Below are 12,677 nucleotides of genomic sequence, written 5' to 3'. Positions count from 1 at the left end.
TAAGATCAATTGGTTGAGATGGTGAAGGAAATGCTTTTTTTCTGTTTCTGATGTGCCCTTCCATATAAAGATATCTTTATTTGTATGACACTAGGGGTCCTTTCTGTCCCTTGTTTTGATTTTCCTGAGGAGAAAAAAAGGGATGAGCAAATAGATTGGTAGGATTGGTAAGTGTAAACTGGCCATGTTCATCTAAACAATACCTTCTTCCTCTTCGGAGAAAGAAACCCACTAGAACCATAAATTGTCCTTTTCCTCCACTCCATGTGTTTACTGGGAGGGGAGGAAGGGGGAACATGGAGGGGTGCTGTAGTATTCCAGTCCTGGGTGGGTAAGTCCTTTTAATTCTTGGGTTCTATATTTGGAATTCTATTTACTTGCAAATATAAGCCATTCTTTCAATATTAGCTTTATCACTAATAAAAGTGGTATTGTGGTTCTCTATGTGACAGATTATTTCGTTTTATTCTTTATTCATAACACGACTAAGGAAAACAGGGATACCTTTAATTGGGCTCCCTCAAGTCACAATGTAAAATTTATCTCCTTTTAATTCTCACACCCATTTTGTGAGGTAGCCAGGGATGCGTTTTCACACCTAATTTATAGATGAGGAAACTGAGACCCAAAGGAGTAAAGTCCATGGTTTAATACAACACTTTACACTTTTTCCCTTAGAACCAGAGTGGGAGTAGGCAGCCATAGAGGCAAACATCGGCCTGAATAAATGCCAAAGAACCTTACTCTGGAGATCTAGGACAGGAAGTACCCTGTTTGACAGCATGATTATTTGTGTTATAATTTTCTCCTTTTGTTGTCTATTACTTTACTAAATAACACACTTTAAAGAAGTCAACAGAAAAAACTACTAGGATTGGACAGATGCCCGAGGTGACTTTTGATCCTACCTAAAACAGTTCATATTACAGGCTTTGAGATGCTATGCTGTACTGCTAACTATCTCTCAAGTCTAAAATCAAATCTAAAAACACATCAGGAGACTTGGACAAGTAATATCAGAGCTTCATTTATGTTTAAAACAATTTTGTAAACTGGAGTTTGCAAAACAATGATCTGAGAAGTAAACAATGATTGTGTCTTTTCCACTGCCCTGTGACTTCCTGAGGCCACCCATTTCTAGCAGGAGCAATGGAGACTTTGGGCTCCCAAAGCAGCCCTTTACTCTCTGAAGCTTTGACCTGCTCAGTATTCTCTTTGACTCTTGTAATTCAGGTGAAAGATAATCTATCTCAGAAACTCTGTTAGTTCTTTGTTTCTTAGGTCATTTTTGTTTGAGTTTGGAGCAAAGGAGCAGGTACTTGGTCCTTAGTAGTTTCAACTCCATGCTTATTTGTGTTATGACTTTCTTTCTCTTACTTTTTGTTGTTTCACGTTCATTAGAGGAAGTCTTTTCTCCTCTTTTCTGACACATTTCAGCCTGATGCATGATATTTTTCCCCCAAGACAGTGCTTTTTTTTTTTTTTTTCCTGCTTATTTATTTTTCAGAGAGAGAGAGAGAGAGAGAGAGAGAGAGAGAGAGAGAATGTGTGTGTGAGTAGGAGAGGGGCAGGGATATTGGGGGACAGAGGATCCTAAGCAGGCTCTGTGCTGACAGCAGAGAGCCTGATGGGGGTCTTGAATTCACAAACTGTGAGATCATGACCTGAGCCAAAGTTGGATGCTTAACCAACTGAGCCACCCAGGCACCCCCCTGACCTCCCAAGAGGCTTTTGTTCTGGGTTCCCACCTCCTTGATAACCCTGGTGTCTCATGTTGAATGTGGAGGAAAATATGGCCCAGCTATTTTGCCTCTTTCCTTTGAGCATATTGTCAACTCCAAGCACCCAGATCCCTCCTGTCCATTAACCTTCATCCTAGTCATTTAATCTCCATCAACCATATTATTTCAACAGTGAACTACACATCATGTGTCATAAAATTTTCTTAATGATAAAAATGACAAAAAATATGGTGTATGAGATTTTTTTCCCTCCATAATATAAAGGCAGTAAAAGAAAGAAAATCTAATCAGTTTAATTGATCAATGAATACCTCAGTTACCACCTCAGTGGTAGTCTTTGATCAATTTTGAGCAGGTCATAGTAATCCTACTGTTAAATGTTGTTATTAATATTGCCTTAGCCTAGTGGGTTTCAGGATCTTTCAGTTCATTCTTCTCTGACAAGTATACGTATATATAAGAAATTTCCATTCAACCATGTTTCTAGCCGCACCCCCTCCCTCCCCCACACCTTTCCTTGGACTTCCATATGCCCTGGGCATTGTTGAGGGTTCAGGAACAGAGAGGTTGCCCACTTACTGTGTTATCAGAGACCATTGGAACAATTCCTTAAATTGGACTTGGGACATATGTCTTCACATATGATGATTATTGTTCTCTGTTTTTTTTTTTTTTTTGAGGTGTGACCAACATGTATGACGCTGTACATATTTAATGCATACAATGTGATGAGTTTAAAGATAAGTATATGCCCATGAAACCATTCAACTTATGCATTAAACATAACCATCACCTCTAAGTTTCCTTCTGTTCTCTTTATTATTATTATTATTATTTTAATTAATTATTTTTTTGACAAGAACAGCTAACATAAGATCTACCCTCTTAACAGATTTTAATGAAGATTGTTCTTAAGAAGGGCATGACAGGTGGCCCTTGTAAACAAAACCATATATCTATACCATTGGAGCATCCTACCCCACTTTGCTACTTTTCCTTGTTAGACTTAAGGAAATCCTTCCCCTTTTCTTTTCATTTCCCTCAGGTTCTATCTTTCAAATTGTTGCCTCTTTCTAGGTAGTCCCTGAAACCCAGAACCCTGATCATCAGCAACTAAAAAATGAATCTGTCTTTCCTTGAGAACTGGGAAAGTAAGTATGGCTGGTGGCCTAATTCTCAAATCTTCACAGGATGTTTGAATTCACATTTGAATTCCATTTGTCTTATGCAGAAAGGGGAGAATGTAAAAATTACATTTTCACATTTAAAGGAGTCTACACATTCATTCTGATGAGAGAAGAACTCTCTAAAGGCCTGACTATAAGAGTGGCCATCTTAGAATTTTTTCTAGGTCAGCATGAATGTACCTAAAGTTTGTTTAAACCAAAGCCTGATATTTGGCCCACCAAGCTTGTAAACGAGTGGCCTAAAGGAAAACCATCTTGTCCTTGAGATATGGATGCTACTTCCTGAGTTCCTTGACATTAAAACTCATGATTCCTACCTATAAGTGAATCTATAATTTTTTGAGATTTTACAATGTGTAAAAAAGTATATAACCTATAAAAACTGTTCATTCTCTAGAGCACTTTCTTCCCTGTGAAGATTGTGTTTCCTAGAAAGTTGTCCTAACTTGGGCTCAAATAAAACTGTCTTTCTTTCAGGGCGCCTGGGTGGCTTGGTCGGTTAAGTGTCTGACTTCAGCTCAGGTCATGATCTCACAGTCTGTGAGTTCGAGCCCCGCGTCGGGTTCTGTGTTGACAGCTCAGAGCCTGGAGCCTCTTTCAGATTCTGTGTCTCCCTCTCTCTCTACTCCTCCCCTGTTCATGCTCTGTCTCTCTCTCAAAAATAAATAAACATTAAAAAAAAAAACAACCTGTCTTTCTTTCATTTAGAGATTCCAAAAGGTTTGTTCATTTTTGCATCATCAATATACTGTAAGGGAGGAAACAAAATTTCCCCCTCTACCCTCCTAGTCTCTTAATGAGGCCCTTAATTAGACCGTTAAAAGACAGATGATCGATCAAGAGAAAAACAAACAGAAGTTTATTAACATTGTGTATAAATGTGGAAGAACTCAGTGATGGGAAGTTCAGAGGGTGGTTAGACCTTGAGTTTACATAGCATCTTAACAAGAGAACTATAAAGTTTTAGAGAAATGATAAGACAAAAGAAAAAAAATTTTGAGTTTCTAGGATGGCACACTGTGGGAAGGTAGATATTGGGGGAGCCAATGGAAGATAAGACCTAGCTAGTAAAATTTGTTATGTAGATTCCTGTGCAGACTCAGGGCTGATAAAGGTCTAGAGTTGTCTCTGATAATTAACTTGTATCATTCCTGGTAGACAAAAATGATAATGTGATATAATCAGAAATATATACTTTGGTCTTTAATCGCCAATCTCACAGCTTCCCATATCCTTATAATTTCCTACATTATTAGAGCAACAGGAATATCTTTTGTCATATTTGGCCTTTTGTCCTCAACAAGTTCCAGAGTAAGGTAAAAATGTCTTTTGTAACTCATAGCAAGCCTCTTCAACTATGCCTGAGTTTATGTCAAGAAGGTGACTTTTGGAAATCCCCTAGGTGAGAACTGGATGAGGGCTGATTGACCATGGGAACCAACCTTGTGACTACAGGGCTGGAACTTTCAGCCCCCTCTCCTGACCTGCAGGGAGGAGAGGAGAGAGGGGCTGGTGGTTGAATCAACTACAAATGACCAATGATTTACTCAGTGATGCCGGTGTAATGAAGCCTCCATAAAAATCCTCATTGATGAGATTCAGAGAACTTCCAGGTTGGTAAATACGTGGAGGTGCTGGAAGGGTGGCCTGCCTGGACAGGGCAAGAAAGCTCAACCACTTTAACCTCAGTGTTGCTCTGGAACATCTGAAATGTAAGCAGGGGAAGTGTTGAAGGCCAAAGACATGCCTTCTGTAGTTGGGGGATCTGTGCGGTCAACACCTGCACCCCAAGGAGGCCTCAGAAACCTGGAGTGGAACCACACAGTGGCAGGCAATGTCAAGTAATGGCCTAGGATCCTTCAGGCAACAGCACAGGCAGATAGAGTAGTGAGGCACCCCAGATGACTCTCTGTTTTATTTATAAAAGGGATTTGAACTGAGGCAGGAGTGTCATTCACCCAGTTTACTCCGGACTACTTAGCAGAGGGCTCCTGTTTGAAATTATTTTAGTGCTGTTCTTAGCTGGAGCGACGTGGGTAAGGTGGGTTTCATCATCAGCTGGCACTAGATAAATATACAAATACAAACAACCCTATCAGAGCCATTATACAATAAATTTGACCTACAAATGTCACGAACTGTACAAGTGAAGGGTGCAGTGGCAGCTTGAACACCTGACTTCACTTTGACCTGAATGATTGTTGAAATCTAAAAACTATATATTGCTTATTCTCTTCAGCAATTTTCCGTTTAGTCTAGAGTTTCCTATAAAATTTTATGGGATGCTTACTAAAAATATAAATTATTGAGCCCTTCTCCTGGGTGATTAGACCTTATTAGTTGACATATGAAAACAAATTACACATTTTCAGTGCTTTACTAAAAAACTAACACGTATGTCATAACTGAGGGAGTTCATACAAGCTGCATTAATACAAGGCACCAGGAATGCAATTAAAGGACTTCAGAAAAATACCATCATCCACCTTCATCCTCTGCTCAAAGATTCAAAATTACATTCAGTCATCTGACGTCTTAACATGGGAACAGGGGGAGAGAGAATGTCTCTTACCACTCTTTGTCCCAGGATAGAATGGCTCATTGTTCTCTGCATCTTTTCTTAATTGATGTATGAAAAAGCTACTTGGCATTTCTGCATTGGTTCAGTAAGCCTCTATTTAGTCCAGAGTTGGGGCACTTGATGATCACAGGACCCTTCACTAAAAAGGCCAAATAGAGGGGCATATGTTATTGTGTCTCCAAGTAGATCTAAGCCAGAACAAGTAGAAACTCAGCTTCCATTGTTATCAGGATCTATTGCTTGAAACCAAAAGGCTCCTAATGTGTTCAGCTTGCCCAAGATTTATTTTAAATCTATAGTACCCCCAAACTAGGGTTAGGACACCAGAAAATAACACCGCCTCACTTCTTCCTACCTGCACCACAGAAACATCCTTGTCCTGTACCTTTTTATTTAAGTTCATTTATTTATTTTGAAGATGAGGGAGGGGCAGAGAGAGAGGAGAGAGAGATCCCAAACAGGATCCTCCCTGTCCTCTTCTACTGTAAAGATCAAAATGCAAATTATTTTTAGGAACGTGTCACCAGCCAGCTTTCTAGGGAGAGAGATGGTTTGTTTTCTTTTGTTTTAAAAAAAATTTTAATGTTTATTTATTTTTGAGAGAGAGAAAGAGAGAGAGAAAGAGACAGAGCACTAGTGGGGGAGGGGCAGAGAGAGAGGGAGACATAGAATCAGAAGCAGGCTCCAGGCTCTGAGCTGTCAGCACAGAGCCCGACGTGGGGCTTGAACTCATGAATCATTAGATCATGACCTGAGCTGAAGTTGGACACTTAACCAACTGAGCCACCCAGGCGCTCCAAGAGCTGTTTTCGATAGGACTGAAGTTTTGGTAAGGACCAGAGGGGTTGTGACCATGCTTTCTTTATCTACATCTGAAGACTGAAGTTGGGAGTTTTTTTCCCCTCATTCATCAGCTATCTAGGTCACCCATGACACATCTAGGTCCAGAACTTTTAATGAAAGTGAGGTGGGAGAGGTAATGCAGCAAGTCAAAGGTTACCCTTTCTTTGGAGGAAGCAAGCACCTCAAACAGGCTTATGGGGTTAAGAGAAACCTACCTTTTAATTAAGAGAACAATGCCTACCTTGCAAGTATCTTGATTCTGTAATCCTTTCAGCTTCCATGATCTTCCTTTACTCTTTCTGTTTTTCCTGTGCTCCTCCCTATTGCTTCCCTCCTATTCACTCTTCTTACTCTTTGGTTATATTTCTGGAAACTTCCATTCCTTATAAATGCCATCCTCCACAAGTTCATCCTTTTTTTTTGACACGTCCCTGGTGTAATTGATGCATTGATGATAATGCTCATTATATAATGCAGTAACAAATGTTAAGTTCACAGCAGGCTAGACGAGGAGATGGCAGCTGTTTTATCATAAGTGCTTGCATGCACACCCATGTATCTATTATTTAATCACAGAAGAGCTTATTTCGTCTTGAGGACTTAAGACTTATTTTGCTAAGTCAGATTTGCCATCAAAACTGTTGCTCTTTATGTAGGAAAATGTTTATCTTGTCCTATTTTTAAATACCCACTAGATGTTGCTAAAGAGCTGTGGAAGAAGGAATCTTCATTTTCATCCAAGCCTTCAGAGTTACTGAATTAGAGCTCAAAGGAACCACAGAGCTGTCAGAAATAGCAAGGAAAGAAGCCTAAACACAGAAACGGGAAGTATATCCTCAAAAGATAGGCCTGACTAAGGAGGACTGAATATTTAAAGGCAAAGTTTGCATTGTTGAAATTTGTGCATTAGCATTGTGTCATTGTAATATTGTGACATCAAAAAAATTACTTTTTTATTACAAACGTATTATATTACCATTTAAGCAATTAGTAAAATGTAGAAAATTATAATGGGGAAAATAATTACATAGAATAATTACATTACTCTATCACTCAGGGTGACTATCTGTTAGCATTTTAGCATGTTTCATTCCCTTCTGTTTTTCCCTATACTTTCTGGTTTAACTATAAAATATTGTATATATAGTATATATACACTATAATTCTTATTTAATTATACATGAAAATATATATATAACTTTTATGTTTTATTATAAAATATTGCATACATATATTTTATGTATATATATAATTTTGTTTTATTTTATATATGTGTGTATCTATCTATCTATCTATCTCATGGAAGCTATGAAACATAGAAACAATAGACACCTGTGATGAACTACACAACTCAAGACATAGGGCATTACCGATTCATTTGCGTTTCCTGTGAACTCTTCCCCATACCATTCATATGCCTCCTCAGAGACGTAATCACTACCCTGAATTTTCTCTTTTTTAAAAATGTTTATTTTTTTTGAGAAAGAGAGACAGCATACAAGTGGGGGAGGAGCAGAGAGAGAGAGGGAGGAAGAAAACCCCAAGCAGGCTCCACGCTAAGTGGGGCTTGATCCCTTGACTGGGAGATCATGACCCGAGCTGAAATCAAGAGTTGGATGTTTAACTGACTGAGCCACCCAAGCATCCCCCTGAATTTTCTTTTTTAAATTATCCCTTAGAGTTTGTTTATATTTTGGGTTATTAGGAGTAATGTACATTTGTCTTGATACTGATGTGCAGAAATCTCTCTAGAAGTAGAATCACCAGATTGTAGGACACTTGTTCTATGATTATCCCAAATTATTTTTTTGTGTATGTAATGATGTAGGGGGCAAGTTTGATTATTTTCTCCCGTATGAATATCCAGTTGTTCTAGCACCTTGTGTTAAAAAGTTTACCCTTTCTTTGTTTAATTGACCTGGTGCTTCCATTTATTAAAACAGTCATGGCTTGTTCCCTGATATGTCAGAGTTAAAGACAGATAAAGCATAATTAGACTGTAGAGTGTGGGTTTCTTCTCCTATCATCTGTATTATGAAAAAATGTGAATGTGTGTCCATTAGTTTAAAATAACACACTGTAGACAATTACAAAAGAAGGGGGTGGCTCAGTAGAGGAAAGCATTAAATGAGACGAAGGAAGATTAAGCAGCTTTCCAGACAAAGCAAAGGGAGAAAGGACAGTCCAGGTAGAAAGACTGAATGCACAGGCACAAAATGCCATAAAGCTGGAATCGGATTTTCAGTTGGGAGTGTGTCCTAACAGAGAAAAGTACCATGACTTCTCTGTGGCAGTGAAAGTTGACATCTAGTTCATCATTTTCCAAGCCAATTACATCATTAAAAAAGTAGTAGTCAACCAGTGTTGGCAAGCACTGACTGAGGAAGGTTATGCCCAGGCGATGCAACCACAATGAACATAAGCCCGAGTAGAGTGGTCATTGTTTTGTTTTGTCACCTTTCTCCTTCAACAATCATTTAACTTTCTGTTTTCTTTCTTGCCTGCCTCCCTTCCATCCTCCAGCTTTTACATGGTCTTCCTACTAAAATACCTACATTGTTGAATGAAGGACTAATTCACTTCCCCCAAGCAGGACTTTCTGAGAACTGAGACTTCCAAAACCGATTTCAGGGATGATTCTTTCTTTCCTAGTTCGCCCCTCAGCTAACTGTAAGATCTGGCCCCTCTGGCACTGGAGTGTGGGCAAGACAGGGATGACTCCACTAGGGTGGAGTCAAAGAAGGACTGGAGGCAGCTTCTACTAGTTTGCAAGAGCTAATTGTTAAATTTTCAGGAATTTGTAAGTTATTAAATATAGTCACTATCAAAAATTAAAGTATATAAACTTCTAATTGAATAAAACATCTTAAAAATAAAGGCAATAAACACCAAAAACTCATCACTTCCTCATTATTCTGTTAAATTTTACTACAGGGCCAGAGTCTATGATTAAGTGGAGGAGGAAAACGAGGAAAACAAGAAATAATGCAAGGAATACCTTTTGGAGTATTTACACCGCAGAAACCTGCCAATTCTACCACTCCCCGCTAGAGGGCAGGTTGTTAAACATTTACCAGCATCGCATTGAGTGGATCTTGTTCTAAGGCAGCTTTTCACTCTTCTGGCGCCAGTATTTATTTAAAGCTGACACTATCATAAGTGATTTTGTAATGTTTTTGGAGACCTGCCCACCATTGGTGATCCCTCTCTTGCAGTTCCTTCGATCTGGGAGTCTATATCCTATTTTGATGACCCTTTATCTGTCCTTAGAATTCAGAATGCAGAAGTCCACTTCCATCTTCTCTGCGGACTGTTCTCTTTCCAGATTACCCTTTTGACAGGACATAAATAGGCTGATTCTTTCTTGAGCATACCCCCTATTGGGCTTGCAAGAGACACTGTTTTCCCGAACACATATTGGTGGTGCACACTGATCAGTCCCTAAGTTCTACTCTCAGAACCAGTCACAGCTTCTTACCTATTAGGTTTCTCAGGTTCCTCTGCCCATTTAGTGGACTTCAATAAGATAATACACCTTTTTGTCATTTAACAGAATAATCGAAGCTATTATTCTCCAAAAGTTTTCATCACAAAATATTTCACAAAATATCTATTAGGTTATTATCTTAAATTTCATGGTACTTCTAACTTTTTGAAGTATTTTCATATCTATTTTATGCTATTTTAAAGATGAGCTTCTGGGGCACATCGGTGGTTCAGTCGGTTAAGCATCTGACTCTTGATTTTGGCTCAGATCATGACTCTCAGTTCATGAGTTCGAGCCCCACATCTGGCTCTGTGCTGACAGTATAGAGCCTGCTTGGGATTCTCTTTCTCCCTCTCTCTCTACCCCTCCCCCACTCACATGGGCTGTCTGTCTCTCACTCTCTCTCAAAAATAAATAAACGAAAAAAAATTTTTTTAATTTAAAGTTGAGCTTCTATCTTAAATTCTGCATGAAGAAAGGACATACCTACAGGACTTGTGGTTAGTAAACCGCTATAAGAGTGAATCAACTATAGTGACCACTAAAAAAACATGTAGGTACTGAACCAACATCTAATCCTGTGTAAGCCTGCCTTTGTGTGCTCCCACATTTTACAGTTTTTTTTTAAGTTTTTTTTTTTTAACGTTTATTTATTTTTGAGAAAGAGAGACAGAGTGTGAGCAGGGGAGGGACAGAGAGATGCGCGCACACACACACACACAAACACACACACGTAATCTGAAGCAGGCTCCAGGCTCTGAGCTGTCAGCACAGAGCCCAACTCAGGCCTTGAACCCATGAACCATGAGATCATGATATGAGTCAAAGTCTGATGCTTAACCAACTGAGCCCTCCAGGCGCCCACCACGTTTTGCAGTTTTTGAGAAACAGTCTCAGGTATCCTGATTTTTCTGGTTGTGTATATATCTCATTCATAAAACAGTTTTAATTTGTGCTGAATGCCATGTGAATTTCTTGGGTCAATGGACAGCAACACTTACCTAAAATATGTTTAAATCTTTGAGTAAATGAAGATCCTTACGGAAACTGTATTTTAAAATTCTTATAAAGTACTTGGTGAAACACTTCATGTAGCTTTATTTTGGGGTGGGGAGAATATTACTTAGGAAAAAATAGCTGCTGGGTTTACTCTTTTAGAGATTCCTGGTGTGTTGTAGTTATGATAAATCAAGTCTTCTATGAAAGTCTCAGCTTTCACAGTTCTATGATATAAAGCAATCTGGATAGAATGTAAATGATACGCAGCTATAGGCAGAAATGATTTTAATTATAAAAGCAAATATATTGTATAAGCACAAAATAATGAGACTTTTTACTCAAAATCCACACTTTCAAAAAAATCTCATTACCTTAACCTCACACATACTCTACTTGCTTAGTGCTTGGGCCTCATTGCATCCCACACTTCCCTTACTCAAGGGCTGCAGGCACACGTGCCTCCCTTCTGTTCTAGATTGCCTCAGAACCTCTGCAATTATGTTCATGTTTTAGGTCTTAGGTCAAAGGTCACCTCCTCAGAGAGGCCATCTCTGATCACATTCTCTGTGTCAGCAACCTATTCATTTCTTTCAGGCATGCATCACTCTCTGGATTATTTTAGTCATTCATGTACTTGTTTAGTGTCTGCTTTATCCATAAGAAGGCAAGGCCAGTAAGGGAAGGGCCCTTATTCTCAGTCCTCTTTCAGGGCGCTGAGCCTCATAGTATTTGTGGGTTAGCGTACATGCAATTGGGTATGATTTTGGAATTTTCCTTCCTAATGAAAGGAAGGAAGTGATAGAACTGACTTCCTCCTTTTAATTCATCTTTAAAACAAGTAAAGAATTCCCAAATAGGACTTTTTCTTTCCTCCTCCTCTTCTTCCCCTTCTTCCTCCTCCTCCTCCTTTTTCTTCTAAAAAAACAGTATGTGAGCAGGGGAAAAGGGCAAAGGGAGAGAGAGAGAATCCTAAACCGGCTCCACACTCAGCATGGAGCCCGATGCAGGGTTCGATCCTACGACCCTGGGATCATGACCTGAGCTGAAGTCAAGAGTCGGATGCTCAACGTACTGAGCCATCCAGGTACCCCAGGACTTTTTCTTTAAAGACTTATAATCTAAATAGAATCAAGCAACAAATTTAATTATAGTTCTTAAGGATTACTTGGTTTCATTTTATGAATTTAGTACATAATACCATTTGTCAATGATTCAAATTTCTCTATAATCAAATTTAATTTTATTCTACCTTGTATTGTTTAATTGTTCACAAATATTCGTTGGTTTAAAAAGGGTTTTTTTTTTGCTAATTCACTCTCTTTATTAGTATTTATATTAGCAATCAATCTATTCTCCTTTTTAACTACTTGATTTTTTTCCCTTTTTCGTAGGATCTTTTAAATCTAGAAGAGTTTTGGGGCGCCTGGGTGGCGCAGTTGGTTGGGCGTCCGACTTCAGCCAGGTCACGATCTCGCGATCCGTGAGTTCGAGCCCCGCGTCAGGCTCTGGGCTGATGGCTCAGAGCTTGGAGCCTGTTTCCGATTCTGTCTCCCTCTCTCTCTGCCCCTCCCCCGTTCATGCTCTGTCTCTCTCTGTCCCAAAAATAAATAAATGTTGAAAAAAAAAATTTAAAAAAAAATCTAGAAGAGTTTTCATTCCCTTTTAAAAAATTTAATGATATTTAATTTATATTAATAATAATTAATAAATTAATATTAAATACAATTATAATAGTATAAATATAATAAATAATTATTTATTAATAAATAAATTGTTAAATAAATAATTAATAAATAATTATTAATAAATTAATAAATATTAATTTAGTGATATTTAAT

Source organism: Panthera leo, chromosome A1, assembly GCF_018350215.1.
Source record: "Panthera leo isolate Ple1 chromosome A1, P.leo_Ple1_pat1.1, whole genome shotgun sequence".
Taxonomy (NCBI): Eukaryota; Metazoa; Chordata; class Mammalia; order Carnivora; family Felidae; genus Panthera; species Panthera leo.
This window is presented reverse-complemented; position numbering follows the sequence as displayed.